The sequence below is a fragment of the Triticum aestivum genome, chromosome 6B (genome assembly GCF_018294505.1).
Source record: "Triticum aestivum cultivar Chinese Spring chromosome 6B, IWGSC CS RefSeq v2.1, whole genome shotgun sequence".
NCBI classification, from domain to species: domain Eukaryota; kingdom Viridiplantae; phylum Streptophyta; class Magnoliopsida; order Poales; family Poaceae; genus Triticum; species Triticum aestivum.
In genome coordinates this window covers 664055455-664079781 of record NC_057810.1, presented here as the reverse complement: position 1 = coordinate 664079781, position 24327 = coordinate 664055455, and the positions used below count along the sequence as shown (strand labels likewise).

General features: G+C 48.6%; 8 non-coding genes and 5 pseudogenes across 8 annotated transcripts; all 13 read left to right on the top strand.

Annotated features, from left to right (window-relative positions):
* The first annotated feature begins 13551 nt into the window (after positions 1–13551).
* Positions 13552–13645, top strand: LOC123140361 (small nucleolar RNA snR60/Z15/Z230/Z193/J17). Its single transcript, XR_006469967.1, has one exon. It is a non-coding gene; the product is annotated as a small nucleolar RNA snR60/Z15/Z230/Z193/J17 (small nucleolar RNA).
* Positions 13646–13747: 102 nt separating this feature from the next.
* On the top strand, positions 13748–13843 carry LOC123140405 (small nucleolar RNA Z43). The gene has a single exon (XR_006469971.1). It is a non-coding gene; the product is annotated as a small nucleolar RNA Z43 (small nucleolar RNA).
* Positions 13844–14803: 960 nt separating this feature from the next.
* LOC123140449 (uncharacterized) lies at positions 14804–14884 on the top strand (annotated as a pseudogene).
* Positions 14885–15026: 142 nt separating this feature from the next.
* LOC123140429 (small nucleolar RNA Z107/R87) lies at positions 15027–15130 on the top strand. Its single transcript, XR_006469992.1, has one exon. It is a non-coding gene; the product is annotated as a small nucleolar RNA Z107/R87 (small nucleolar RNA).
* Positions 15131–15215: 85 nt separating this feature from the next.
* On the top strand, positions 15216–15311 carry LOC123140262 (small nucleolar RNA R30/Z108). The gene has a single exon (XR_006469902.1). It is a non-coding gene; the product is annotated as a small nucleolar RNA R30/Z108 (small nucleolar RNA).
* Positions 15312–15435: 124 nt separating this feature from the next.
* On the top strand, positions 15436–15531 carry LOC123140426 (small nucleolar RNA snoR31/Z110/Z27). The gene has a single exon (XR_006469990.1). It is a non-coding gene; the product is annotated as a small nucleolar RNA snoR31/Z110/Z27 (small nucleolar RNA).
* A 73-nt stretch (positions 15532–15604) lies between these two features.
* On the top strand, positions 15605–15685 carry LOC123140434 (small nucleolar RNA snoR77Y). The gene has a single exon (XR_006469996.1). It is a non-coding gene; the product is annotated as a small nucleolar RNA snoR77Y (small nucleolar RNA).
* Positions 15686–15700: 15 nt separating this feature from the next.
* On the top strand, positions 15701–15826 carry LOC123140453 (uncharacterized; annotated as a pseudogene).
* Positions 15827–15877: 51 nt separating this feature from the next.
* On the top strand, positions 15878–15998 carry LOC123140252 (small nucleolar RNA SNORD14). Its single transcript, XR_006469895.1, has one exon. It is a non-coding gene; the product is annotated as a small nucleolar RNA SNORD14 (small nucleolar RNA).
* Positions 15999–16241: 243 nt separating this feature from the next.
* Positions 16242–16426, top strand: LOC123140437 (uncharacterized; annotated as a pseudogene).
* Positions 16427–16787: 361 nt separating this feature from the next.
* On the top strand, positions 16788–16861 carry LOC123140334 (uncharacterized; annotated as a pseudogene).
* Positions 16862–17156: 295 nt separating this feature from the next.
* On the top strand, positions 17157–17252 carry LOC123140272 (uncharacterized; annotated as a pseudogene).
* A 486-nt stretch (positions 17253–17738) lies between these two features.
* LOC123140357 (small nucleolar RNA R16) lies at positions 17739–17820 on the top strand. Its single transcript, XR_006469963.1, has one exon. It is a non-coding gene; the product is annotated as a small nucleolar RNA R16 (small nucleolar RNA).
* The last annotated feature ends 6507 nt before the right edge of the window (positions 17821–24327 follow it).

Here is a 24327-nt window from a genome sequence, read left to right as displayed (position 1 = left end):
GGGGGGGTGCTCGCTGTGGGTGTGCGGTGGCAGTGGCCCACTGTGGGATGGCGCTGCTCAGGCCAACTCCACCGCGCGATCCCAAACGGACGTCCATTTTGTCCGGGTTCTGTCCGTTTGGGCAGGGGGTGGAGTCGTGTCCGAGCTTGTCCTGGGATGCGGTGGCCGTGCGCCCAACGCGCGGCCGCATCCTTTACCCCATCTTGTCCGCGTCTATTTAAAAACAAGAGCAACATTTTAAATGCCAAGCCCTACGGCCCCAGTTCATCACGCACGCCGGGAACAAAGCCAGCGGCCTACACGTCCATCGTCGGCATCATCCAGCGGCCGGCAACACATCCATCCTCCAAAATGAATGGTTGTCCTCGCCGGCAACACAGCCGCGGTCGGCGACACAGCCGGCCTTCAAAATGAATGTTTTTGTCGCCGGCACACGGCCAACGGCCCAGCGGGCGGGTGGCACCCATGCCAGCCTCCAAAAAAGAACGGCCATGGCCGATCGGACGACCTAGTTCAGGCCGTCAGCGTCGAGCATCTCCTTCTGCCTGGCCTCGAACTAGGCCCTCATCTTCTCGCTCATCTCCGACAAGTCCACGCTCATGATCGCGAGGGCCACCTCCTTCGCTTTGGTGGCAGCATTGGTGGTCTCCATGTCGAGCTGCCTTTGCCTGGCCTTGACGTTGTCGGCCTCGATGTCGAGCTGCCTTTGCCGGGCTGCCTTCTCCATCTCGAGCTTCCTCTGCCGGGCCGCCTCCTCCATGTCGATCTTCCTTCTCTTGGCCGCCTCCTTCATCTCAAGATTCTTCGTTTGAAGCTCTAGGTATTTGAGGGAGTTCCGGACTAGGGGGTGTCTGGATAGCCGAACTATCATCATCGGCCGGACTCCAAGACTATGAAGATACAAGATTGAAGACTTCGTCCCGTGTCCGGATGGGACTTTCCTTGACGTGGAAGGCAAGCTTGGCGATACGGATATGTAGATCTCCTACCATTGTAACCGACTCTGTGTAACCCTAGCCCTCTCCGGTGTCTATATAAACCGGATGGCTTTAGTCCATAGGACGAGCAACAATCATACCATAGGCTAGCTTCTAGGGTTTAGCCTCCTTGATCTCGTGGTAGATCTACTCTTGTAACCCACATCATCAATATTAATCAAGCAGGATGTAGGGTTTTACCTCCATCAAGAGGGCCCAAACCTGGGTAAAAACATCGTGTCCCTCGTCTCCTGTTACCATCCGCCTAGACGCACAGTTCGGGACCCCCTACCCGAGATCCGCCGGTTTTGACACCGACATTGGTGCTTTCATTGAGAGTTCCTCTGTGTCGTCACCGATAGGCTCGATGGCTTCTTCGATCATCAACAACGATGCAGTCCAGGGCGAGACCTTCCTCCCCGGACAGATCTTCGTATTCGGCGGCTTCGCACTGCGGGCCAATTCGCTTGGCCAGCTGGAGCAGATCGAAGGCTACGCCCCTGGCCGTCAGGTCAGACTTGGAAGTTTGAACTTCACGGCTGACATCCGCGGGGACTTGATCCTCGACGGATTCGAGCCACAGCCGAGCGTGTCGTACTGTCACGATGGGCATGATTTAGCTCTGCAGCCGGACAGTACCCTGGAGGCCGCACTCGAACCCGCTTCGATCTTCGACTCGGAGCCGGCTGCGCAGACCAAGGATGGATGGCTAGACACCACCTCGGGGGCTGCAACCTCTACGGCGATAGAGCCGAACATCGATCTTGTCCCCCATGAAGCTCGTGACTCCGAGGCGCCGGACTCCTTGCCGGACTCCGGACCTCCCACGCCCCCTCCAGTTGAATCCGATTGGGCGCCGATCATGGAATTCACCGCGGCGAACATCTTTCAACACTCACCTTTTGGCGACATCTTGAGTTCGCTAAAGTACCTCTCGTTATCAGGAGAGGCCTGGCCGGACTGCGGCCAGGACGGTTGGGATGCGGACGACGAAGAAATTCAGAGCCCACCCACCACCCACTTGGTAGCCACTGTCAACGACCTAACCGACATGCTAGATTACGACTCTAAGGACATCGACGGTATGGACGATGATGCCGGAGACGACCAAGAACCAGCGCCTAACGGGCGCAGGAAAGCCACCCCATCCCACAATGTATGCATGGTGGACACACCAAAAGGAAGCGACAATGAGGAAAAACGGGACGTGGCAAAGGACAACTCCCCCAACAGACAAACAAAGCGGTGACGCAAGCACCGCCCGAAGACCGACATCGACAAAAACGGTACCCATATGGACCCGGCCCTAGAGCAGGGCGCAACAATGGACGACGCACACGTCAACAAGCAGCCAGCCGGACATGAACCGGACAAGCAACCCATCCCCGGCGAAGATGATCTCACATCACCAGAGCATACGAATCTCCATAACAGGCTCGTCGCCACTGCAAGAAGTTTGAAGAAGCAAAAGCGGAAGCTCAAAACAGCGGAAGACACACTCAGAATAAGATGGAGCAAAGTACTCAACACCGCAGATAAATATGGCACTAGTCACCAGACAAAGAGCTACCCGAAGCGCAAGTTGTTGCCCGAATTTGACGAGGAGGCCTTCAAGCCCCCGCAGTCAAAAAAGAAAGGGGCCGCCTGGCCGGATAGATGACCAGATGACAGGCTAAGAGCAACAAGGGCCGCCACACACAAGCCAGCACATGATCAGCATAAAGATCTTCAGAAAAAGGATAACCCGACCAGGTCTATCTATGGGCCAAAAAAGAAGACTCGAGGAAGTAACACAACCAGCCGAGCATTTGAAGACAACGGCACACCCAAATACAGGGGCGCCGCACACCCACTATGTTTTACCGACGAGGTACTGGATCATGGATTTCCAGCGGGATTTAAACCCATAAACATAGAGGCATACGATGGAACAACAGACCCCGGAGTCTGGATTGAGGATTATATCCTACACATACACATGGCAAGAGGAGACGATCTCCATGCCATAAAATACCTTCCCCTCAAGCTCAAAGGGCCGGCCCGGCATTGGCTTAAATGCCTCCCAGATAATACGATTGGGAGTTGGGAAGAGCTTGAGGATGCGTTTCGAGCAAATTTTCAGGGGACTTATGTCCGGCCTCCGGATGCAGATGATTTAAGTCACATAACTCAACAGCCCGGAGAATCAGCACGCAAATTCTGGAACAGGTTCCTCACTAAAAAGAACCAAATAGTCGACTGTCTGGACGCTGAAGCCTTGGTAGCCTTCAAACACAACGTCCGAGACGAATGGCTCGCCAGACACCTCGGCCAGGAAAAACCAAAAACAATGGCCGCACAAACAAGTCTCATGACCCGCTTTTGCACGGGGGAAGACAGCTGGTTGGCTAGATGCAGCACCAGCGACGCGAGTACATCCGAAATCAGGGATGGAAATGGGAAATCACGACGCAAAAAAGATCAGCGCCGGAACTAGGAGAATGGCCCAAATAGTACGGCGGTCAACGCCGGATTCAAAAGCTCTCGGACGAACAACAAAACACTGCCCTTAAAGGATAACAGTGACGAGTTATCCAACCTCAACAAGATTCTGGATAGACTGTGTCAAATACACGGTACCTCCGGGAAGCCTGCAAACCATACCCACAGAGATTGTTGAGTCTTCAAGCAGTCAGGCCGACTTAACGCCGAACACAAAGGGCTCGACACACCAAGTGACAGTGATGAAACCCAAAAGCAGCGCTCTGGAAAACAAAAGACTTTCCCACTAGAAGTCAAAACAGTGAACTCACTTCACGTGATAACACGCAGCGCGGCCCCTGCTATAACAGGACACCGTCCACAGACTGGGGATAGAACCCACCAAAATTCGTTATAGCAGCACTTCCTTCAAAGGAGTGACGCCAGGCCTTTTTAGCCAATTTTACAGGCTCTGTACCACTAGGGGTCGTGTTCGGTTCATCCGACAACCTCCGTCGCGAAAAGCTCACCTTCCATCGCCCCATTTAGCAGTAGCCCTTAAGCACTACTGGGGCGTGCAGCTTTCGCGCGCTTTCATGCAATACCGCATTACGCGTCTCTTACGCTTAAAAATGCCCGGTCCACGTGGCATATTCTTAAAACTCTAGGTGTCTCTCGACCACGGAGAATGTGCGGCTGCCTAGACAGCCACACATTATTCCGACCTTGCAGGTCAAAGCCCCTAAAAACAGGTCATTTAGACCTCGGACATGGTTAGACGAGTCCGGCAAGGGGCTTCCTAGCCGCATACCATTTTTTTCAGGGGGCCGCACGCATAAATGATGAATGCCAATAAAGCTCAACTTTCTTCATCTTCCAAATTATACTTTATTTTGATACACTTTTTGCACGATATTTCTTAGAAACTAAGTGCTTCTCTTTTACAGATGAAGCACGTGCTACACCCGTCCAGGATACAGCACAACGGAGACACAGGCGCAGACGTGCAGTAGGGACCCGTTGCAAGGATTCTTTTCAGATTAAGACCCTACGTAAACCTTTCTCACTGTCTCTTGTTGATACACATCCCCCGGTTTCCCACCAGAGCCGAGGAGGAGGCTGGCGTTTTGGCATCGGCCGCATCAGAAGTTCCCGCCTATACCTGGACACCTCAGGGAGTGTTCGGCGTCTCGAGTTAGGCCTTATATGCATCAGCTCCGAATCATGTCTTTGGTCAAATGTTGGGTTTGCTCGGCTCCTGTGTTTTGCTGCCTTACGTTCCGTATCATCGGCTAACGCGGCACCAGGAGAACTACTGTGATTGTGCCCCGGTTCGGCCGGGAGAGCACCTCAATAGAGAAAGCCGAAAACTGACTATCATGATATAGCGAGAGACTGGTCAACCACTCGATCGACCATTGGAATGTTTAGAATTCCTCCGCTTTGACGAAGGACCGCTTCCCGGTCAGGCACATACGGGCCCCAAGTTCGGAGAAGCGCAGTGCCATCAGGGGCTATATAGTAGCCCCATATTCGAGCTCCTATGGCTAAGTGAAAGTGATACAGCATTATAGTCTGGTTGCCTAGTTTGCCATGCTATCACCTCCTTAAAAGGACCAAGACGTTGGATTAAGTGTAAAAAAACATTTTTCTTTTTGCAAACACCCCCGCACCATGTGCGTGGGGCCTGAAGCCAAAGACTGCCATCTTTCAGATTATACATACATATACGGCCGCATAGGAGATAGTTCAATACTTGAACACACAAGTATAAAAAGTCATTGCATTATAAACATGATCTTGGAAATCATACATGTCATTCAAACATAACATCTTTCGAGCGCTGCGACTCTATTATACGAGCACCCTGCAGGACTTCCTCAAAGTAATGCTCGGTGGGGAATCGGCTTTTGTCCGAACCCCGTGATGCAACAGCGGTGGCATCCATCTCCGCCCAGTATGTTTTACCACGGGCAAAAGCCATGCGCGCACCTTCTATGCATGCCGACCGCTTCATCGCCTTAATATGCAGCTCTGCCCCAAGGAATTGTTGCAACAAGCCAAAATAACTCTTCGGCTTGGGGCTTTTCGGCCACAGATGAGTTACCACATCCGTTATGGCCAGTCCGGACAATCTATTCAGCTCAGCCCACTCAACCAGCCGATCACTCAACGGAAGTGGACGCTCCGGACTATGGAATTGTGACCAGAAAAGCTCTTCCATTTCATGATCCTCCTGGCTTCGAAAGTGCACGACTGCATCAGCCGCACTCGCTGCCAAGTCCATATAAGGATCCTCCGCACCGTACAATCGGCCCAGCTGAGCATACTTCGGACCCGTGAACTTCCTACGCAGCATAAAGGGCTTTCCAGCCACAATGTCTCCGACCTGACGCAGTTCCTCCTTCATAGCCCGCATCGCACTACGGGCATCCTTGGCTTCGGCATCTGCCTTCTTCAGGTCCTCTTGCTCCGCTCGGCGTTCTCCTTCAAGAACCTCCAGGCGGTCGATAGCAACTTTTAATTTCATGGCCATTCCGGCCATCTCCTCCCTGCTTCGGCAGTGAGCAGCCTTCTCGGCTTCTAGCCCTTCCGCTGCCTTCAAGGCAGCCGCCTCGCTTTTTCTGGCCTGCTCCTTGGCCCGAGCAAGTTCTGCTCGAAGGTCTTCGACAGCAGAAACACCATCTGCATCAAGCATACAACTTGTAAGGAATGGGCATCAGCTCCCTTACTAAGCGACCGCGGCGCAATCACATACCTGGTGACTCATCAAGTCATTTATTGACCAGCGAGATGTCCGCATCTGCAGCGTCGAGTTGCTTTTTCAGCTCGGCGAATCCATCTGTCCGGCTGGCCACCGAACGTTCCGCCACCTGCATAGGAAAGGCGACAGTTAATAACTGAGATTATGATCCTAGGCACGCTGCCGTTTTCGACAGCATACCAAGTCTCAGGGGCTACTATACAGGGCGCACATCATGTGCAAAACTGTCAACAGGTATGTCATTTTTTGCGTACTTCAAATCCTGTCAGTAAACTTCCGACGGCCTCATACAACCCGCTTTCGGCGGACGAGATCCTCTCAATCACATTACCCATTAAAGTGCGGTGATCTTCTGAGATGGACGCCCTATTAAGCAAATCCTGCAGCTCCACCGGCCGTACTCCAATGGGTGCCGAACTCTCCGGCCCCGCCGGACTCAGGGAGACCCTCCGCGACGACACCTCAGGGTCGTCCGCCCCGTGCTATGGGGCGGCATATGGAGGCGTTTCGCTCTCCATCATCTCCGGACGAAGGTCTCCCGAAGATGAGCTGTGCTGAGATGGGCTGAGATCCGAACTACAAGGTAAAAACTTCGGTTACCTTTAGACATTAAGCAAGGGTGTCTAATAATTATAAAATCCCCCTTTTTACTTACGGCTCGTTAGAGGGCTGATTCCTCCGAGGAGACAGTACGGCCGGGGCGCTTTCTGGCGCAGGACCCTCCGGTACAGATTTCTTTCCCCGCTTTGAGGCCTTGGCCTCCGGGTCTTCGGAAGCGTTCCGCTTCTCCCCCTGGAAGGAGGGACTCTCGATTCCTCCCTTATTAAACGCCTCCTTGGCAGAGGTGACAGTTTCCCTGTGCCCCCCTTCGCCCTCATTTGAAGGTGCAACCTCCAACATTTTAATTAATACGGGATCCTGCGTGGTCTCAGGGAGGGGGCCGGACACCGTATAAGTTTTGCTTGCGCTATGCACTCCTGTCCAGGGATAGCTGGTTAAAAGGCAAGCTCACGATAAACAAATGGATGGTGTGTCCGGACACGGGGCTACTTACTTGAGTATCCGGGCGATTGCAGCTTAGGCCAGCGTCCTCGGTCAATTCCGGATGCGTCTCTTGCGATCCGAAGAACAGTTTATACATCTCCATGGGAGTCAAACCCATGAAGTGTTGAAGAGCTCGCGGCCCCTCCCTATTAAATTCCCATAGGCGGAGGGGGCGACGTTTGCAAGGCAGTAGGTGCCGGATCAACATGACCTGCACCATTGCGACCAGATTGATCTCCCTTTCTTGGAGGACTCGAATCCGGTCCTGCAACAGGGGGACGTCTTTGGGCGACCCCCAGTCACGCCCCTTGTTGACCCATGACGTCAGCTGCTGTGGAGGGCCCGAGCAAAAGACGGGCGGCGACTTCTGCCTGCTGTCCCGGGGAGCGGTGATATAAAACCACTCCTGTTGCCACAAGCCGAGCTCCTCTTGGAAAGAGCCCTTGGGCCATGGAGCTTTGGCCCTCTTGCTTATAACCGCCCCGCCGCACTCTGCCTGACGCCCCTCAATCATCTTCGGCTCCACATTGAAGGTTTTGAGCCATAAGCCGAAGTGAGGGGTAGTGCGGAGGAAGGCTTCACAAACGACAATGAATGATGAGATATGGAGGATGGACTCCGGAGCCAAGTCGTGGAATTCTATCCCATAGTAAAACATGAGCCCCCTCACGAAGGGATCCGTCGGGAAGCCTAAACCCCGACGGAAGTGAGACATGAATACGACGATCTCGCCGGGCTCGGGAGTTGGGATAACTTGCCCTCGGGCAGGCAGCCTATGCGAAATCTCGTAGGTTAAATACCTGGCATCTCTCAGCTTTAGTACGTTCTCCTCCGTGACGGAGGAGGGCATCCACCGGCCTCGTAGATCAGGATCGGACATTGTCGAGGATCGAAGGTACCTGAATTCGGAGCCCTAGGTGTTGGAACTCAGGGAGAGGGGCGGATTCGATAGAAGATTGAATAAAAAGAACGAGCCTTGGTCTCATTATAAAGAGGAAGAATACCAAGAGCTGTCCCCGTGACCGTTTGGAACCCGCCTTCGATGGAGGGGGCGTGGCGACGGGCGCGGTTGGGTTACCCACGTCCGTATTGATGGGAATCCCGGAATAAGGGGAACATGATCTCTGCTTCGACAGGACGTGCCAAGGAAACCGCTTCGCTAAACGCGCTGAAGTGGTACAATAAAAACGTTTCAAATAAAGGCTTGGTTGTGGTGTGACGTCACGCCACGGAATACGTCAGCAGATTGAACTTGTGTGGATATTATTCTCTCTACGGTGGTATGTGGAATTTATTTTGCAGAGCCGGACACTATCCTGGTGTTCACGATCTTCTATAAATTATTCGGAGGAGGAACCCGCCTTGCAATGCCGAAGACAATATGCGCGCCGGACTCGTCGTCATTGAAGCCTGGTTCAGGGGCTACTGAGGGAGTTCCGGACTAGGGGGTGTCCGGATAGCCGAACTATCATCATCGGCCGGACTCCAAGACTATGAAGATACAAGATTGAAGACTTCGTCCCGTGTCCGGATGGGACTTTCCTTGGCGTGGAAGGCAAGCTTGGCGATACGGATATGTAGATCTCCTACCATTGTAACCGACTCTGTGTAACCCTAGCCCTCTCCGGTGTCTATATAAACCGGATGGCTTTAGTCCATAGGACGAGCAACAATCATACCATAGGCTAGCTTCTAGGGTTTAGCCTCCTTGATCTCGTGGTAGATCTACTCTTGTAACCCACATCATCAATATTAATCAAGCAGGACGTAGGGTTTTACCTCCATCAAGAGGGCCCGAACCTGGGTAAAAACATCGTGTCCCTCGTCTCCTGTTACCATCCGCCTAGACGCACAGTTCGGGACCCCCTACCCGAGATCCGTCGGTTTTGACACCGACAGTATTGCTTCATTTGCTCGTCCTTGCTTTGCCGCTTCTTCTCGTCCCTCAGATCCTTTTGCGACATCATGTCATGCAAAGTGTCATGCAATGCCATGGATGAGGCATCACGTATGTCGTCAACCTTGAGTTGGTCTTGCCCCTCGGCCTCTTCAATGCCTCGCCATGTCCACCTCCGGCGTACTTGGCCGTCTTCAGGCCTCTCTTCCTTTGGAGTTCATGGTATTGGTCCTTGAACTTAGGGCAATTGTTGATCATAGTCCAACAATGCGTAAGAGTGAACGGCTTGTCATTGTGCAGGGCCTTGAATGCCTCCAAAGATTGAAATGCCTACACCATATGATCAACAACAAGTGAACATGCAAACATGTACAAGGCCGAAGTCTCATGGCTGTAGCAAGGAAAGGGCAAGGAAGGAGAGCATACCATGTCCCCAACGCCGAGACCACTCACGGGCCGTGCTTGAACGCTCTCAAATGCGGCTTGATACTTGTTGCACTCTTGTTGGATGAACAATCATCTCTTTTGAATTGAGCCGACGTCACGGTTGCTTTCAAATTGGTAGGGCTCAAACAACTTCCTTTCACAGAATGTTTTGTGGACTCTCGTCCAAAAAACAATACCCTTTTTTTGCGCGCCGGTCCTTGGATCTTGGCTAATCTCCATCCAAGCTTGGCAAATCAACTTGTCCTCATCTTGTGTGTATGAACCCGTGCGAATGCTCTTCCTCTTCTTTTGTGCTTCCGCTCTTTGTGTCAGCTCGTCGATGAACAATGGCTCGCCACTAATGTTAACGTCATTGCTTTCTTCTTCATCACCATCAACTTCGACATAGATGTCATCGTCTTCATGCCATGAGTCACCATGGTCGTAGTCAGCACGGTCGTCGGCCTCTTCATCGGCAGTGAACTGGTCGCGGCCATCCTGACTTTGGGTCTCCTCAGGGTCGTAGACAGGGACGTGCCCACCCTCGTAGACCACTTTCTCCATGAACTGGTCGTAGTAGGGGTCGTCGAGCGGTGCCGTCGGTGTTGGCATTCCGTCGAACAAGATGCGGGGGGACGACATGGTGCCGGTAAACGGCGGCCGTGCTTGCTTTCTTTGCATCTCGACGGACGGCCGGCCGCCGCTGCTGGACCTAGGGGTGACGTTGAGGTCGATGACAGCCGAGGGGCGTGGTGTGGACGGCGCGATCACGCTCACGTCCGGCAACCCCCCGAAACGGGTCTGGCCGCCGTGCCTTGGCGGAGGAAAGCCGGGCAACAAGGGCGTGGTCCGCGACGTCGGTGACTGGCAGTGCGGAGGCCGGGCAACCGACGACCCTGTGCTCGCCGGACCGACGGCCTGTCCAGAGAAACAGGGCGGACGACAAATGCCAGCCATGAGAAGGGCGTGCGCTTTGCTGACGATGGCCTCCTTCTCCTCGACCTCAGCCTTGTGCCGTGCGGCCTCAATCGCAGCGCGCTCGGCGACTCCGTTGGCCGGAGCAATGTTGGTCTTGGCGAACGCCCTCCAGCCCCTTCTCTTCGCCGATTCCGCGTCCAACTTGGCGATCTCCTCCGGCGTGCACTCCGACCGCGACTTCCTTGGTGCCTTGCCCTTCTTCTTCTTGGCCATACCGGGCGGGTCGGCGGCCAGCCCGCCGGAGTTCTGCTGGGCGTCGGCCATGGACGGGGGAGGGAGTGGGACGGGCGGGACGTGGGAGGGTTTAGGGGGGAATGGCGCCAAAGGGGCCACGGGGTTTTTTGCTTTGTGTCACTGACATGCGGGCCAGGGGTGGACAAGCGTGCGCGTCCCGCCCGTCCACGCGTTGTCCGTTTCGCCCCAAAAACGGCGCAAACTTGGGCCACGGATGGGTCGAAAGCGGACACAAAACAGAGAAAAGTCCGTTTGCTCCCGCACGCCGGGCCGCCCGGTTTGTCTGTTTTATCCCAAACGGACGGGGCCGGATAGGATAGGGTCACGCGGTGGAATTTGCAAGCGGAGCAGGCTGCGGCTGCCCGCCAAACACGGAAGGGGAGGCTGCGTTTTTAGCGGACACAGCAGGCAGCCCGCCTCACGCCGCTTCACTTTTGGCGGACAAGGCGGCAACCCGCCAAAGACCCGCCAGGCAGCCGATACTTGTACTACAACCATAGAATCCAATCAGTAAACTCAGGGAGACTCGCTGAACACGCGTCTGTTGGCATGCTCGCGACGAACGGGGTAGGCGCAACAGGAGCGTATAGGGAATTAGGGATGTCCTTACCTAGGTGGGCTATGCCCGATGAACTGAGAGCCACTGGTGTCAGTTTGGATCTACGTGCGTGCGTGCATGGTGTGTATGTCCATCATGGTGTGGCGCCATGACGACGTTGTTCGGCTGCTGGAACTGCTTGACAAACGAAAATTATTGGACGATGCCGCCACCGCGCGTGAGGAGTCCGTGGAGGAAGAACGTCTTCGTGGTAGCCGGCGTTCCCTCCTGGGTGGTTCGCTGCTTCCTCCTGCTGCTGCTGCATTTTCTTCGGCGACCTTTGCATTTTCTTGGCGAGATTTTGCCTCTGTTGCTTTCTCTCCTTTTTCCTCTGTGTTTGGTTTTGAGGACGTACAACTGTTAGTATGGGCGAGTACTTGGGTGGGGGTGCTGGGATTTGGGGTTTCTGTGATGGATTATCCTGTCGTAATGTGCTTGCTATGGGGTTGGGTTGCCCTTTGCTTTCCATCTGTCATATAGTCGTGGGATTTTGGGAGGTGTTTGTTTATGCATGCTTGTTGAACTAATTATGTATTTTTTCAGTTCAGTTCACGGGTGAGTGTTCTCTCAGATGTTAACCCACTACTAGTAGAAAACAGGGCTTTGGTTTAGGCCGGACCAGCCCATTAGTCTTGGTTCAGCCCAGAACCGGGACCCATGGGGGCATAGGTCCCGGTTCGTAAGGCCAGGGGGCCGGCCGGGCCATTGTGGGGCATTGATCCCGGTTCGTCTTGCCCTTTTGGTCCCGGTTCCAGGCATGAACTGGGACCAATGTGCCTCGCTCCTGGCCTGTGACAGTCTGATTTTTGGCCTTTTTTTTGTTTTTCTGAGGTTTTTGCCTGAGTTTTCTTTTTTCGTGGCTTTGTGGTCTGGAAACTGAAGAATATGCCCTCTTCTTTGCTTTCAGAGTGGCTTGCCTTTCCCAACTTTCCCTAGATCATGTCATTTCCATCCTAGCCTAAATCCCAATATTCTTTTGTTGGGAATAATTCATTTTCTATTAAAGGAATAATTCAAATTGCCCTAGGTTGTGAAGCAACCTATATTTCCCTCACTCCAAAAATTCCCAAATAATTCTCATAAATTTTTTGGGTCATATCTTGATCAAATATGGAAAAAAAATTCATTGCCATGTTCAAAAATAATCCTCCAATAATTCATTTCCTATTCTGCCCTGAATGGCACTTTGTGAAGGAAGTGTCATTTATATTTCTCCTATTGACTCCCAACCTTTTTGGGCATGTTTATCTGTCCAATAATTTCCCCATGCACAAGTTCAACTGTATTTGCCTAACCAATCTTCCTCAGTGAATTTTCAAAGTTTTTGTCAGACAGAAGGCTTTGTGAAGGAAGTACTAGCTAGGAGTACCCAAATGATTTGAACTTTTGCACACTCCTTAATGTGCTCATATTAACCCCTTCCACCCATTTGCAGCCCATCCAATTATCTATGTGAGCACAGGAGCAAATCTTTGTTTCTGGCAATATTTTCAGGTTGTGAAGCAAGTATATTTTATATTGCTTCAAAAATCCTGATAAATTACCAGATAATTCTTATGCCCATAAAACATATCTCCACCCATTTTGGCATCATTTCATTGTTCCATTTGACCACCATAATTATTTCAAGTTTCTGTCCAGAGAAGATGTTTGTGAAGCAAGTGCTATTTTGGCTTGTCCATTTGGCATGAGCTTTTTACATCATCTTCATATGTCCAAATGACTAAGCCCTGCCCAATATGAGCTCAAGTGGACACTCCATGTGAGTGCACCATCCCGATCTTCATTTCTGGACCAAGTATGCAGTTGTGAAGCAACTGCAGTAAATCTTGATCCTTTTACCCTCAAAACCTCGAGGATGAATGTCCTTCGATAGTTAAACCTCCCAGACAAGCTAGTTACTGATTTACCTATCTGGTTTAACCATAGCAAGTTACAAACACCTTCTTACCGATTTACTTCATGAGGCCAATGATCTTGCCCACTTCTTCATCTGCAGTTTTTTATGTGTTTCGTGGTTGCGTGATGCTGATTAGTGTGAACCTTCCTTGATGAAATCACTAATGATTACATAACCTATTGCCTTCCTTCCGAGGCCATCATGATTCATGCAATCCTCCCATTGTTTTTCCTGTCAGCTTCTTTTTCTTTGTCTCTTGAATTAGTGGTTTGCCCAGGTTGAATGATGATCACAAGTGCATAGTTCATATGATCAAATTGTGATTTCTTGAACAATAATAGTCTTCCGCTCCTATCTGATGACTTTTCATCCTCACCCTTTTCAGGAGAATCAAACAATTTAGTTGTTTGTCTTTTTTTGTGCATTTTACATGTACAACCTTACATTAATAAGGTGTGGATTCCTTACAGGACGATGAAGATTGATATTTGGTCTTGTTCATCGTAACTGGCATTTATTTGCCTTGCCGACCATCCTGCTATATCACCACCCATATTCTGAGTCTTCTTATTACATACTACCTCTGTACAGTAATATAAGACTTTAGATCATTAAATAGTGATCTAAAAGGTCTTTTATTACTTTCCAAAGGGAGTACTATTTTGTTTGACCTATGATTAAACTAAACTAATGGACAATAAATTTCCATTTGAGTAATAAATCTGTTGAATTTTTTATTTGCTTCGATTTGAGCAGTGATGAGACAATTCAATAAATATGATCTTCCAGGTGTGATTATCAATCGCTACATTCTTACCGAGCTGCTATCCGTTTGCTTTTGAGATTTCTTATATAGTGTACCAGTTTTGAAATTTCAAACTCCTTCTCTTAACATACAATCACAACTGTTAATTATGTCGATCTGACGGTTGTGAACGCCTGGATTCGCAGTCTACAGTAGCCGGTGCCTTTTCTGCCTTTTCCACTATCTCCCAGAACAATCCTCACGTTGTGCCTCTGCTAAATGGGCTCCCTGAGCAGTGCATCCGCATGCTACTTTTTAGTTAACAAGTAGCCGGATCTTCTATGGCTTGGAAGGAAAGTAGTGGCTTGACATATAGAAGTTGAATTAATACAGAGTTGTTGGCTCTTTGTAACTTTATTTAGAAATATAAAACCGGGCGTAGGATGTGATAGGATTGGGTTCCTCTCGAAATTTTCCCAGTAACTGCTTGTTCTATGGAATTAGGATGTGGCTTACTTTACATACAACTTTCTTCTATTCTTGTGTTTGGAATGAGTTTTTTTAGTAACTAAGGATCATGTATCTTAATTGCTGAGCACGGGGCATATTATCAGTTAGAAAATTTACATTCTCATATGCGAAGCTTGTACCATTTGCTAGTCTTCTATGGTCGTTGTGATCAGTTCACTGATTTTCTAGATTCAGTCTGATTGCAAGGGGGTATTGGTTCTTCAAATCAATTTAAACTTTGATTGTGATTATGATTTTCCAAACCAGTTTGAAGATGATGATTTCATATTTGTCGCCCCAGTCTTAGCGTCTGCTTCGTTGTATCTGTGCTGATCAACATACTTCTGATTTCTGAATCTTACTTGGTAGATGATGATTTCATATATTACTGTACATAATCTCTCCCTATAATGGTCAGATTTGTGCTCTGTTAGTCATGTCTTGCAGTTGGTTCGATTTTCGTTCCAGGCTGCTCTTTTCCTTTGATGATTGCATTGACGAATTGACGATTTGCAAATATTCAAGCTCAACAGACCAAATTACAGGTTCTCTCAGGAGTTGATTTGTATGCCGACTATCCCGCTAAACCGAGCCATTTGATACATGATATTTTTATCTCTCATTCATTGTTCTTTTCTCCGGATCATTCTTGTGTCTTTTGTGTTTGATTTTGTTTCGGAGACGTAGTTGCGACGAGGATAATAAGCTCCCTCTTCTGAAAGCATTGATGGCATCGCTGGGAGAATCAAACCAATTAAATATTGCCATCACTGAGCAACTCTGTATCTTCATACAATCTCTGTTGGCTGTTATTGATCATTTGCTCATTTCTTCGTATCTACAAGATGTGTCATCGTCACATCTTAGTCCACCAAAGATAAATTTTTGTTGTTGATTTGGTCAGTATTAGTGGATGAAACCTTGAAACAATCTTAGGACACCTTCTAGCATTGCTTATTTACCTGTGAATGAGAAAGAATTTATATTCTGATGATACACCTTCCTTTGAGTTCTTTAGCTCAATGATTGTTGGCCAATCCTGTTGCCCAAATTAGATCTAAAATGCAATTCGAGCCTATGATGATTAGCTTTATGTTGGAATTACCATCAGATTTGAAATGTCGTTTTTTTTTCGGCTTTCTGAGGTTTATTAAAACCGATTAGGTCTGTCTTTTGCCATGTCTCTCTTAGATACAAACTGATCGAAGATGCAACGTCTGTGTTTCACATGTTGATAGGAACCTGATACCATGTTTCTGTTGGTTTACAGAGCTGGTTATTACGATTACACTAACCAGTGGTTAGTGGCTAGTTAATATGATTTTATCATCTGCGGAAATGATATGGCAATGATGATACAATTAAGGCTTGTTTCTCTAAACATTTGCAGTTGCTGCCTAAGAGCTTTCGCCCAGCCAGGCTTGAGAGCTAATGCTGCTAATTCCTTCCTTGGATGCCTGAGCCTTATTAATATCCCAATTTTATCTTTGTATCTATTTTTATTTTGTTGTCTTTCCTGTATGTTTGTTTGCAATGAAACTGATGATAAATTTGTTAGGCTTGTTTCTCAAACATTCGTAGTTTGTGCACTATGATTTCTTCATTTTGAGGATCAGTCACAGTTTGCCTTTGTCTTTCCTTTTGAGCTTCTTCTTGTTACTAAGCGTTTATGTATCATCTTTGCCGAGTTAAATTATTCTCTCGCAAGTATCTCTGATTTGCGGAAGAGGCCCAATAACTCACAGATTGTGTGTTGTGATTAGCTTTGTCTCTTGTTCCTACTCCCTCCGTTCCGATTTACTCGTCGTGGTTTTAGAATTTGAACTAAAACCACGACGAGTAAATCGGAACGGAGGGAGTATGAGATATGAGTTAAATAACGGCACGAGATATCTGAAGAAAATAACTCATGTTCAATCTATTGTCAGTTTTGGATTGCGATCTTATTTGCCTTCAACAGAACTTAAAACATAGATAAAAAATGCACAAGAAATTCAAGGAAGTATTTATTTTATTTTTACTTGATATTATTTTCCAGGAAATTCAACAACTCTTTATTCATTTGGGGTAAAGTGCAAGTTGGAGCACAATGATAAACGATCCACCAGTAGTTAGCATACCTCCTAACATTATGAATATAAGAACTCAGATTGTGGCACCTCTAGGCAGCAATTGATCCAAACACCCAGGAAATGATTAATAGATCATGAACAACTCCTCCCCACTTCTCTTGGCTGGTGTGATGGCTCTATCTATATCAAAGGATGAGACAATACTGCAACAATATGAGCGATGATCTGATTCTTAGTATTTAAGTCTCTGATCATCACTTTGCCAAATTTCTTTTTTTTTTCTTTTGTTTTTTGTTTCTAAAATTGGATCTTTGTGGGATGTGATGAAGAAAAGTTGGTCCGTATTTCTGATGTCCAGTGACTGATAACCACCTATAATTTCCTTCTGATCCCTCATGCGAGTGCACCTTCGTTCATCCATTTTTCTTCTAATTGTCTTTTTGCCTGAGTTTCCTCCTCTTGGTTGCCTTCCGAGTTCTCTCTCCTAGGGAACCGGTGGCTCTTACATACTTGAACATGTCATGCAAAAATGCCCGTTGGCACTTGATTTTGACAACCATGATGAGCCAATGTTATAGTTACAGACCTGTAATGACTCCTGCGGAAATGATCGCATGGTCAAAGAACATCTAAGGGACTGAGTTATCTTCCAAATCTAGCTTCGTATTGATTGTTGTGTTTGTTTTGATCTTCTTCTCTTAATAATATTCATGCTTGTAAACTTACCTGACATTGGAAGCAGGAATGAAATGTTCCTCTCGTTATCCAGCACGAAATTTCTTGTGGTGCGATTGGACGCTGAGGAACAACACTGCTTCAGTGGGCGCAAGATATCACTTGTTTTATCCGCTTCAGGCTGATATAACTGTGATTTAAAAAAACTCATTTTTTAATTCTTTTGACTCTTCCCGCTGGTTTTGTGATGAACTGGTATCCTACACTCAGTGGAAAATTATGTGTGCTCTGTTTGAGACTAGTGTGGGAAGGCATCAGTGTGGGAAGAAATGCATGGACCTGTAAGGAATTCTATGAGGACTAATAATCCCCGCTTATTATCTGATGCATGGACTAACGTGCTCTATTTGTCTCTTCTTTTATTCAACTTGCAAATTTATCAATCTTCTGCAGCCTAGGGTGGCGAATGATGTGAACTATTTTGCTAGACACTGAATCTTTGACATGTTTACAAAATTCCGTTTATTATTTGATGCCATTCATGAGCTTTAAACCACCTTTTCATGTTCTATTACCTGCACATTTTTTTGAGTACATTGATGTGTTTTTATGTCGTTGATGCATTTTATTTGATTGATTCGGCTCAATCTCGTCGTCTTCGTCCAGCTCACCACCATCACCGACGGCTACAAACATTAAAGGTGAGACCTCTCGCCTTCTCTTCTTCCCCCTACTCTGGTCATGTGGTCATCGGGCCATGGCTATTAAGGTTTTGTTGTACGGGGGATATAATATATGCATAGTTAAGTATGTGTGGGATTCCTGCTGGCTAGTCAATTTCCCTGTAGCCACGGAAGGGCCCTGTTCTCGTTTGTTGTAGCCTCTAATGCCCACCAGGCACTACTACTTACTAGTTTCAATTGTTGAAATATATTGCCCACCTCTCTCCATCAGTTCGGACTTTTGGAGCAACTGGCTGGAGCATGAATTCAATATGGTAACAGAGCCTAACTCTTCCCATCTAGCTCTCCTCCTTCCACCGAAGCTTCCTGCCATGGCCTCATCCGCCGCCACCTCCTCCCCTCTCTCCGGCCAGATCACCGAGCGCCTTACCCGCACCAACTATGTTCTTTGGCGCACTCAGATCACGCCGCAGCTGAGAGGAGCTGGAGTCTTCGGGTACGTCGACGGAAGCACGGCGGAGCCGGCCGAGTTCGTCGTCGGCAAGGACAAGGATGGAAAGGAGGCAACCATCCCCAACCCACTCCATGCCGTCTGGTTCCGCGAGGATCAGCAGGTACTTGGTTATCTCTTGAATAACCTATCCAAAGAGGTGCTAGTGCAGGTCACCTCCATCGCGCACGCACGCGAACTCTGGACGGCGCTGGCGAGCATGTTCTCGTCCACGTCGCTGTCCCGTGTCAACAACATCCGCGCCGCCCTCACCAATGCGCAGAAAGGAACGCAATCGGTGGCCACCTTCTTCGCGTACATGCGGGGACTCGCCGACGAGCTCGCCGCGGCTGGCAAGCCGTTGAAGGATGATGAGTTAATCTCGTATATTCTCAACGCGCTTGACATGGAGTACCAGCCCTTGGTGTCCGCCCTCGACGCCCGCACCACCCCGGTCACTCTCGACGAGCTGTTCGGGCAGATGAGCAACTTCGACCAGCGGGTGGCTCTGTTCCAGGGAGCAGGCGCGGCGGGCGGCTTCAAGTCGTCAGCAAACGCTGCCACGCGTGGCCGGGGCGGAGGCTCCCGCTATCGCGGCCCACCTCGGAGTGGCAAGGGCCGGGGCTCCGGCAACGGAAACAGCAGCAACAGCAGCGGCGCCAACAACACACGCGGCGGCCGGCCTTTCTCCTCCAACAATCGAGGCCGGCGCGGCAACTCCTCCAACAACAGATCACGCCCTGATGCAATCAGGTGCCAAATCTGTGGCAAGCCGGGACACTCGGCAAAAGATTGTTGGTACCGTTTTGAAGAAGACGAAGATGATTCCTCACAAGATGAGAAGGTGGCCGGAGCTGCTGATGGCTCCTATGGCGTCGACACCAATTGGTACGTCGACAGCGGTGCCACAAACCACATCACCGGTGAGCTGGAGAAGGTGACCATGCGCGACAAGTACCGTGGCAAAGATCACATCCACACAGCCAGTGGAGAAGGTATGAAAATTAGTCATGTTGGTCACTCAATTATTAAAACCCCTCATCGAAAAATTCATCTTAGGAAAATTTTGCATGTCCCTAGTGCTTCAAAAAGCCTTCTTTCCGTTCATCGCATTGCCATTGACAATCATGTCTTTCTTGAGTTTCACCCTTACTTCTTTTTGATCAAGGATCAGGCAACGAAGAAGGAGCTATATCGAGGTAGATGCGTTCGTGGGCTTTACCCCTTGATTCCAGAAATTAGAAGGTTCAATAAACAAGTCTTTAGTGCCACCAAAGTGTCTTCAACACCATGGCACGATCATTTAGGACATGCATCTTTTTCCTTAGTTGAGAGATTACTTAAGAAAAATAAGCTCCCGTATGTTGGAGAGCGTGATGTTGAGAAAATTTGTGATTCTTGTCAAAAGGCTAAAAGCCATCAGCTACCTTATCCAATTTCTACCAGTGTTTCTACCAAGCCTCTACAACTTGTTTTCTCTGATGTGTGGGGGCCTTCCCCTTCCTCTGTTGGTAGACACACATATTATGTGAGTTTCATAGATGACTATAGCAAGTTTTCATGGATTTACCTTCTTAAAAAAAGGTCGGATGTGTTTCAAGTGTTTCTGAATTTTCAAGCTCTTGTTGAGCGCCAATTTGATTGCAAAATCCTGGCTCTCCAATCTGATTGGGGAGGGGAGTACGAGAAGTTAAACTCGTTCTTTCAGAAAATTGGCATCTCTCATCACGTGTCATGTCCTCACGCCCATCAACAGAATGGGTCTGCTGAACGCAAACACAGACACATCGTTGAAGTCGGTCTTGCCTTACTAGCCGGCGCCTCCATGCCCCTAAAGTTTTGGGACGAGGCTTTTCTTGCTGCGGTTCATATCATAAATATTCTACCTAGCCGTGTCATCAACTATGAAACTCCTATTGAGCGTCTCCTCCACATCAAACCCGACTACACAACTCTTCGTGTGTTTGGTTGCGCTTGCTGGCCAAATCTTCGCCCATATAACACTCGCAAGCTCATGTTTCGCTCCAAGCAATGTGCTTTTCTTGGCTATAGTGCCCAACATAAAGGTGTTAAGTGCCTAGACATCTCCACTGGTCGAGTTTATATCTCTCATGATGTCATTTTTGATGAGACAAAATTTCCTTTCTCTGAACTCCACCCAAATGCCGGGGCACTACTTCGCAAAGAAATTCTTCTTCTACCCTCTAGTCTTATCGGCATCGCTCATGGGGATAATGATTGTGGTGATCCAATATTGACTAATGTTCATAACCAAGTGCATGAGTTCTATGATGATGCAGATGAGAACAGCGCAGAAAACGGTGCAGGACACACTCTAAATGGCGAAGAAAATCTGCCTACAACGCCATATTTCATGTGTCCAGGGCTGGGGGACAAATCCTCCTCGGGATCAGCTCCACCGCAGCCTGACAGCGGATCCTCCTCGGGATCAGGGTCGCCCGGGAGCAGCGCCGCACGGAAACCCGCGTCGCCCGCCAGCCAGCCGAGCAGTGGCCCCGCGCTTGCCACTCGGCGCCTCGCCACAGGCCAGGGCGATTCGGCCTGCCTCCACCACTCGGATGCCCCCATGCGGCAGCCCGAAATTCGCTGGGCTCATGATGGGCCCCGCCACTATGTCCGCCGCCAGCCCACAGGCGGGGACCGCCAGGACCGCCAGGAGCCAGGTGTAGGCGCTGGTCCCACCGCAGATCCGGCCCTGTCAGCCGCTGCCGCTGGCGCGCGATCCGGCGCGGGCCCGCCTGGATTCGCCTCATCATTGCGCCATGATGGGTCTGCGCTGGATGTCTCCCACGACACAGGATTCTCTGCGCCTGATTCCGCCGCGTCTTCACCATCTCCAAACCGCGTTGGCACAGAGGATCCTGCTGGCAGCGAGGCGGGGATTCTCACAGGATTTTCTGACACCGCCATCCCAGGATTTTCTGCATCACCACCGGCTGCTGCTGTTCCACGGACACGTCTCCAAAAAGGGGTAATAAAACCAGTTGATTACAAACAACTGACAAAGTTCAGTTTAATGTGCTCCACAGATGAACCAAGTACTCTTGGCGAGGCACTCAGCGACAAAAATTGGAAGGCAGCCATGGAGGAAGAACACATGGCACTTCTCAAAAACAAAACGTGGCATCTGGTTCCGCCACGACACGGTAAAAATTTGATTGATTGCAAGTGGGTATTTAGAATTAAAAAGAAGGCTGATGGAACCATTGATCGCTACAAAGCCAGACTAGTTGCAAAGGGTTTTAAACAACGGTACGGTATAGACTATGAGGACACCTTTAGTCCAGTTGTTAAAGCTGCAACTATTCGTCTTGTGCTCTCTATTGCTGTTTCCAGGGGATGGAGCCTTCGCCAGCTAGATGTCAAGAATGCGTTTCTTCATGGTGTTCTGGAAGAGGAAGTATATATGAAACAACCTCCTGGTTTTGAAAACAAGAATAAGCCGTTCCATGTGTGCAAGCTTGATAAAGCATTATATGGACTCAAACAAGCTCCTAGGGCATGGTATTCCAGATTAAGCCACAAATTGCAAACTCTTGGTTTTGTTCCTTCTAAGTCTGACACATCCTTGTTCATTTACAACAAGTTGAAAACAACAATATTCGTCCTTATATATGTTGATGATATTATTGTCACAAACTCATCTAATGAGGCTATATCAGGAATGTTGAAGGATTTAAATGCTGAGTTTGCACTCAAGGATCTGGGTGACTTGCACTTCTTCCTAGGGATTGAAGTCAACAAACAAGGAAATAGTCTTCATCTTTCTCAGGAAAAGTATGCCACTGATCTGGTAAGAAGAGTTGGGTTACAAGGATGTAAATCCTCACCAACTCCACTGTCCAGCATAGAAAAATTGTCACTTACAAAAGGAAAGCCCTTGGGTCAAGATGACAGTACCAGGTACAGGAGCTTGGTAGGTGCACTTCAGTATCTGACTTTGACAAGACCTGATCTTTCATTTGCAGTAAACAAGGTTTGTCAGTTTCTTCATGCACCCACTATAACTCATTGGACAGCTGCTAAACGCATAGTTAGATATGTGAAGGACACAGTTAATCTAGGCCTCACTTTCAACAAGTCTTCATCTACACTTGTTAGTGCATTCTCTGATTCTGACTGGGCAGGGTGTTTAGATGACAGACGATCTACTGGTGGTTTTGCAGTATTTTTTGGTCCAAACTTAATATCATGGTGTGCAAAGAAACAAGCCACTGTATCAAGATCCAGTACTGAAGCTGAGTACAAGGCTTTGGCCAATGCCACAGCTGAAATTATTTGGGTCCAGTCCATGCTACGAGAGCTTGGTGTGAAGACTACCCAAGCTCCATGTTTATGGTGTGATAATCTTGGTGCTACTTACCTGTCTGCTAACCCTGTGTTTCATGCAAGGACGAAGCATATTGAGATTGATTTCCACTTTGTTAGAGAACGAGTTGCAAACAAGCAGTTGGAAATTCGGTTCATTCATTCTCGTGATCAGGTTGCAGATGGATTCACCAAGGCTTTGCCCACACAAAATTTTGAAGAGTTCAAGCGTAATCTCAACTTGACCAAGTTGTGATTAAGGGAGGATGTTGAACGTAATATGGCAACGCCTAGTGCTGTACGTGACAGAGATTCAGAGTCCTGAAGATAACTATCGCCCGGGACTCCAACCGAAGATAGACTAGGATCTAGCTCGTATGCGTTTATCTTTGTAACCTCTCTTATCTCTTCTTCTCCAAGTTGTAATCTGAACCAACTTGTACGCTATACCAGGAGGTCGCGACCTGGCTATATAAACACGCAACCGTCGCCCAGGATGGGTACGACGTTCCTCCATATGGTATCCGAGCCAAGAGGTCTTGAGTTCAAGACCCTGCCAACGCAGTATTAAATAAAACGATTCTGCGGCCTACATCGATCCCATGTCTAAGGACTAAAATAGCCTAGACGTGAGGGGGAGTGTTGAAATATATTGCCCACCTCTCTCCATCAGTTCGGACTTTTGGAGCAACTGGCTGGAGCATGAATTCAATAGATGGAGAGAGGTGGGCAATATATTTCAACACTCCCCCTCACGTCTAGGCTATTTTAGTCCTTAGACATGGGATCGATGTAGGCCGCAGAATCGTTTTATTTAATACTGCGTTGGCAGGGTCTTGAACTCAAGACTTCTTGGCTCGGATACCATATGGAGGAACGTCGTACCCATCCTGGGCGACGGTTGCGTGTTTATATAGCCAGGTCGCGACCTCCTGGTATAGCGTACAAGTTGGTTCAGATTACAACTTGGAGAAGAAGAGATAAGAGAGGTTACAAAGATAAACGCATACGAGCTAGATCCTAGTCTATCTTCGGTTGGAGTCCCGGGCGATAGTTATCTTCAGGACTCTGAATATCTGTCACGTACAGCACTAGGCGTTGCCATATTACGTTCAACATCAATCATACACATGCAGGCTCTCTGCTGAGTTATTTGTCAATGACCAAGCATATGTGTGTTAGGAGCTTTTAAGTCTTGACAAGTCAAGCAACATGGATATTTTTATTGTGATCTGCACTATTGCCTCACCTAGATTATTTGTATAATGTTGTTGTTGCTCTGATCATGTATTTTATGCTAGCAAGCTTAGCTTTTCCCCCCTGTGGAGGTTGTCATGTTCATTTCATTACTCAAACATGGTCATGGTCTGCTACTGTACAATGTAAGCATGTTTCTTGCACTGAAAAGAGCTTCTATGATACAATACTAATCATACATAGCTAGTCTCATTTCTAAACAACATGGCTGCTAGCATCCACTTATGATTTTTATGATCTGCATGCATAGATAAATTTAATTGTTTGCTTGCGTCTTTTCTACCTCAT